This window comes from Monodon monoceros, unplaced genomic scaffold (assembly GCF_005190385.1).
Source record: "Monodon monoceros isolate NGI ecotype Baffin Bay Population unplaced genomic scaffold, NGI_Narwhal_1 Super_Scaffold_6, whole genome shotgun sequence".
Lineage (NCBI taxonomy): Eukaryota > Metazoa > Chordata > Mammalia > Artiodactyla > Monodontidae > Monodon > Monodon monoceros.
The window spans coordinates 34,627,389-34,633,388 of NW_021703783.1; positions in this window are offsets into that span (position 1 = coordinate 34,627,389).

Genomic DNA, 6,000 nt, shown 5'->3' on the forward strand with positions numbered 1-6,000 from the left:
CAGTCTGACCTACCTTCAAACACCATTCTTTTTTTTTGCAGTGCGTGGGCCTCTCACTGCCGTGGCTGCTCCCGTTGCGGAGCACAGGCTCCGGACGCGCAGGCTCAGCGGCCGTGGCTCACGGGCCCAGAGGTCCGCGGCATGTGAGATCCTCCCGGACCAGGACACGAACCCGCGTCCCCTGCATCGGCAGGCGGACTCTCAACCACTGCGCCACCAGGGAAGCCCCAAACACCATTCTTATTCCTCTAGTAGTGAAATATGAGCCTCCCCAAGAACATGCTTGGATCTACCAAATTAACAAATATTTAATTGATGGCTACTCTGTGTAAATCACTTGTCTAGGCTCTATGAGCCTGGAGATTGATAAAAGAAAAGGAAACTTTTCAAATGACAAAAGTATCCATATTTCTAGGGGGCAAAGACCAGGCCTTTAGAGAACCAATAAAAAGGATGGTTCAGTTGCCAATTATGTTTCCCACCTAACATAACTCATTCATTTATTCTCCTATATGTCTTATTTCTGACTTTGTGTTCTGTAAGGTCCTTCTTGTTGTTTTAAGAAAAATCCACTGGGCTGGAATCAATGATTTTGCTCTCACTTTCATCCTTGGTTCTACAGAGTTGCTTTCTAATCATTTCACAAACAGTTTGGTAACTTTTACCAAATGTTAGTAAAAGTAACTGTGTAAAAGTAAAATTTTACAAAAAGGTTAAGTTTCCAAATATGTAGATCAAACCCCACAGTAGAATCAACTCTCAATTATTTATACCTAGGTGCAAATCTAGGCATAACAAGACACATAATTGAGAGAGCAGCTAAATTAGGCAAAGTGTAGAAGGTTTGTTCAAAGTTCCATTAGAGACATATACATGTGGAAATCATAGAAGCTATTATTTGCATATATCAAAAGTTGAGTAGCACAATAGAGAGTATTTGGATTCCAGTAACTCCTCTAGTAACAAAGGAGATGTATTTCAATTATTTGACCTTGTGGTCAGAGATCTCATTACCAGAGGTAAAAGTACTAGAAGCCTTAGTTATGTATTCCAGAACATTCTTTCGCTGTGTCAGAGAACTTCTTACTACCCTGAACTTTAGGCGAAGTGAGAGAAAATACTGGGCCCTTTAGCATTTTGAGGGGTAAGCATGCCTGTTTTAGGAAAATTACTTAAATTATGCCAATGATAAAAATAAGAGCTGAAATTTATTGAGCTATTATTATGTTCCAGGAACTTCACAGACATTGTCATCTTTAATCCTAACACAGCTCTCTAGCATAGATAGTAGTAACTATTCCCATTTTACGGGTGAGATGAGGTCCAAAGAGCTTAAGGAAATTTGCCAAAGACCCACAGCTATAGCGTGTGAAAGCCAAAATTCAAGCACTGGTCTGTCTGACTTATAAGCCCAAACTCCCAACACTTCTCCAAGCCATAGGGACTGACGTTTTACAGCCCAGATATTACATATTGAATATCTTCAAGTAATGCCTCCAATCTCCAAGAGCCTGAGGTCTCAGCCAGCCCCTGACCTCTCTCCGTGTCATCTGCAAGAGATCTGGACCTGCCACAGTGCTACTTCCTCTTCCTGGCTAGCAGGGCCCAGCACTGAGGTTATACAGGGTCCTATTAAAAATATCCCCCTTCCCCACTCAGGTTTAGAACTAACTTAGAAGATAGACTCAGGAATCAGTCAAGATAGAAATGTCAGCTCTACTACCACAAGGACTGCATCAGAGGACAGAACTAAGAAATGTAATCAAATAGGTTAACTTAAGCTCTTAGCTCTGGGTCCCCTTTCGCCCATCTGGATGTTAGGACCCAAGCCGGAGGCAAGGCTTGGGACTATAGGGCAGATGTACTTACTCAGGGTTGCAGCCTCGGCCTGGTCCAGAACAAAGAAGAGGAAGAAACCGAATCTCTCACGCTCTCAGCCTTTTAATAAATTAGTTCTATCCAATTGTGAGTCATGGATCTAAGGCTGTGGTCCAGCATCAGGTTGGGCTCCCATCCTACACAAGGAGAGGCGAGCAAGGGGCACAGAGGGCTGCTCTAGTGGAACAGCCTCCAGTGGAAATCCGAGGAGTAGAGGAACAAAACTCCCACCTCATAAGAAGTTCTTTGTACCCTTGCCAGGGCCTTGGTGGTTTTGTGAAAAATAGATTTTCACAGGATTCTATTAAACTAAATATGATTATACTTGAAAAGAAGAAAAATCAAAGGACAAATTTCCTATTGTTCCAAAGGTGAGTACTATCACCAGACATAGTAATGCATTAAGAAAGAGAAAATAATCTCCACCTACAAAGAATTTGTCATTTCATTGGTGGTGGCGGGGGAACGAGTGTGAGATGAGAGGGAAAAATGCGTGATCCGTATGGCGTTGCAAGACTTGTTTGCCCCTGAGATCCACTCTCTACCCTCCTCCACCTGGCTCTATGACCCGGGAGCCTGCCCTCGTGGTCTGCGTCGACAGCCTCCTCCTTTCCCGACGGCTGGTTGGGTAAAGCCAGGTGGAGAACACTGCCAGATGCTAGAGAGCGAGCGGACAGTAAGGTTGGGATATTTATTTGTTTGCTTGTTTTTTGGCCGCACCGCAGGGCTCGTGGGTTCTTACTTCCCCGACCCGCGTCACTGGCAGTGAAAACGCGGAGTGCTAACCACTGGACCGCCAGGGAAGTCCCAGGTTGGGATGTTTATTGCCTCAGAGCAGTGGGCGTTGGCTGAATCCCTCCGCTGAAGGCCACAGCTCCTGTCCGGCGGTGCCTCTGAGTTTCTATAACGTTCCCTCGCCTGCCCCTTCAGTCCTAGTGGTGGGACCAGCCTCCGGGGTACAGCACCGTATTCATTTCCCTAGTTCCTGCCGCACCTTCAGAAGTAGTCCCTTTATGAAACACTGGTCAAATTACCCCATTTGATTGTGCAATCTCTTTCCTGCCCAAGACCCTAACAGATAAATACATACATAATGATAAAAGCAGCTCTTTACAGCTTTCAAACCTTTTTTACCTTTTGAGTCGCCTGGAGTCCTGCAATGGCCTGCTAAATGACTGCTCACACCCACAGGTGCCCTGTCTCAGCCCGTTCTCCACAGGGCAGCCACGAGACACTCCTCTCTGTTTAAAACCCATCTTTGGCTTCCCATGGCACCCAGAATAAAATCCATATATCTTACAGGGTCCCAGAGAGCGCTCCATCTCACCTGGCCTTCCACTCCAACCTGACTACATCCTTCAAGCACCAGGTTCCCTCCTGCCTCAGGATCTCTATAAACGCTGGAATCCTAGCCACATCCTCTCTCCACTTAGCTAGTGCCCACAGATCTCATCTTAAACATCCCTTTCTCAGGGAATTCTTCTCACCATTCCCCAACATCCCCCAACTAGATCAGGCCCACTTGTTATAGGTTCCCACATTTCTCTATGATTTTCCATCTAGGCCCTTATACATTTTAAAACAATATGTCTGTGTGATTATTTTTTTTCTAATTATAAGCTCCATGAGGGCAAAGTCTGGAATTATTTTGATCACCATTTATTACCCCATGTTTCATACAGGACTGATGCAAAACACTCAGTAGATATTTGTCAAATGAATGAATGATCTCATTGGAGTTCACATCAGCCTTGGTTGATAGGAGGTGAAGCAGGAGGACTGCATGTCAGGAGACCTGAGTGCTAAGGTCTGAGTCCAGACCCTGCCTGCTAGAGTACAAGGACCCAGTTAATCCCCCAAAGCCTCCACTGCATCACATTTAAAATAATGATCCTTGGGCTTCCCTGGTGGCGCAGTGGTTGAGAGTCTGCCTGCCGATGCAGGGAACACGGGTTCGTGCCCCGGTCCGGGAGGATCCCACATGCCGTGGAGCGGCTGGGCCTGTGAGCCATGGCCGCTGAGCCTGCGCTCCGCAACGGGAGGGGCCACAGCAGTGAGAGGCCCGCGTACCGCAAAAACACAACAACAACAACAATAAAATAATGATCCTTGCTTCACGGGGCCATTGTCCTGTGAGATTGCTGTCCAGGCAAAAGAGGCTTATAAACTGTAAAGTACAATGCACATGTCAGTGTTAGTATCCCAGGTCCCCAAAGAGAAGCTTTTGCTCATGTGAGAACAAAGGGACACAGATACAGCACTACACTTGTCCCCAGGGGCGGAAGGCAAGCAGTATGAGGGACAGGTGCGTTTCCTGGGATGAAACCAGGTGAGTTCAGTCCAGAAAGCCTCCATGGAAAATATAATGCAAGCAGAGATTTGAACAAAGAGGGCTTGGTAATTATGTTCTTAGAAAAGGGAAGTTGCCGTCTGTGAGTGGAGGGGCAAACAGCTGAGTCTGCCCAGAACTACTGAGTCAAAGTGTTTCCTCTCCACAGATGAACATATGTCCGGGCTACATATGCTGGGTTTTGCCTTCAATGAATTCAACTGTGTAGGGAGGAAGGGATATGATTTTTTTTAATGTGATGGGACAACATTTGGGGATTTTTACTGATTCTATTACCAACCCCCTTCGTTTCCTAGTACCCCTCACTCTTTTTCGCACATTGGGTGAGCAGCATTTATTCCTTCAGGGATGAGAAGATTCAGCCAAAAGCCAAAGCTTTTGAGTTTCAGATGCTTTGTTTTTTAAGCTGTATAAACCTAAGCCCTGAGTAAACTCAGGGCACAAGACAAAAGATTTAGAATGCATAATGATCTCAAAGTAAGGCTGGGGTGGGGAGGGGGTTTTGGAGGGAACGACAGAGATGGGTGCTGTAGGGAAGTTAAAACAATTCTATTCCTAAGAAAGAGGCCCTGAATCCTGGGCCCATCCTTGTTGCGTCTTGTGCCGCTTTCCCGAGCCCAGATTTTGCGGTTTGGGAGTCCAGTTGAGGCACATGGCAATGCTACCAGCTCCAGACAGGCTCTGAGACTCCATGCATTCCTTTCCCAGGTGTAACCCAGAATTTTCCTAGCCCAGCCTGATGGGCAGCAAAGGAAAGGTCTGCAAGGGAAGCTACGTGGGAGCACCCAAGACAGTCTGAGAATATCTCTCAGGTGCGCGAGAGCAGTGCAGACATAGACCGGGAGCTGCAGTAGCGACCTGCACGACCACCGCGAGCTGGAAGGGAACAAGGACACCATCCTGGATGCCCGAGGGTACGGCTGACAAAGACCAAGTAACCTTCATCGGCCAGCACAGCAATACCCCAAAGACCACCCAGGGAAAGTTATTGAGATTAAACTTTAGTCAGGTTACAGAAAAATGATGAGAGGTTTATTTCTATACACCTGAGTGAGTGGACTGAAAACGTAACCCACTTCAGAAGTAGCAACACAGAAGAGTGTGCCTTCATTGTCATAGGAGCTGGAGAAGTGTGGATGGGGAAGGCACGGGGGCCCCATCTCCCCTACACACACACACACACTTACTGCCAGGGGCATTTTCCTTTACATCATATTGATTTCATCTCCTCATTTAAACAAGCTCACACAATAGGGACTTTACTGCATCTCCTTCTGAGCACAATCCCATCTTTCAACCTCCTTGAATTGCTTAGCCTGTAAATTATGGAGGTTTATTCCAATGTCCCTCAGAGCCTTCCCAGGTCGTTTTTCATGTCAAATATTTTTTTCATGGTAATAAGAAAACAACTCTAGATGTGTTTAACACAGCAGCCAATGTGTACCCAAGGGGTGTAATTAGCACTTACTACATTAGAAAGAAAAGGCAAGATATAACACAGCACTGCTTTCCTATAAGAAAATGCTAAGGTACAGGGGGGAGAAATTGCTTCAAAGTTGTCTTTCTTCCTGAGGTACTTGCAAGTGATATTTACTATGGTTCTGTTAATTATAGAACAAAACAGGGGGTTACTTAGCATATGCCAGGCATCCACTCTCTCGGAGGGAGTAAGATAGGCTGCCTGTGGATTGCTAAGGTCGTTTGCAGGCACCAGCACCACTGAGGATTTCAAGTGTGTGTGTGTGTGTGTGTGTGTGTGTGTGTGTGTGTGT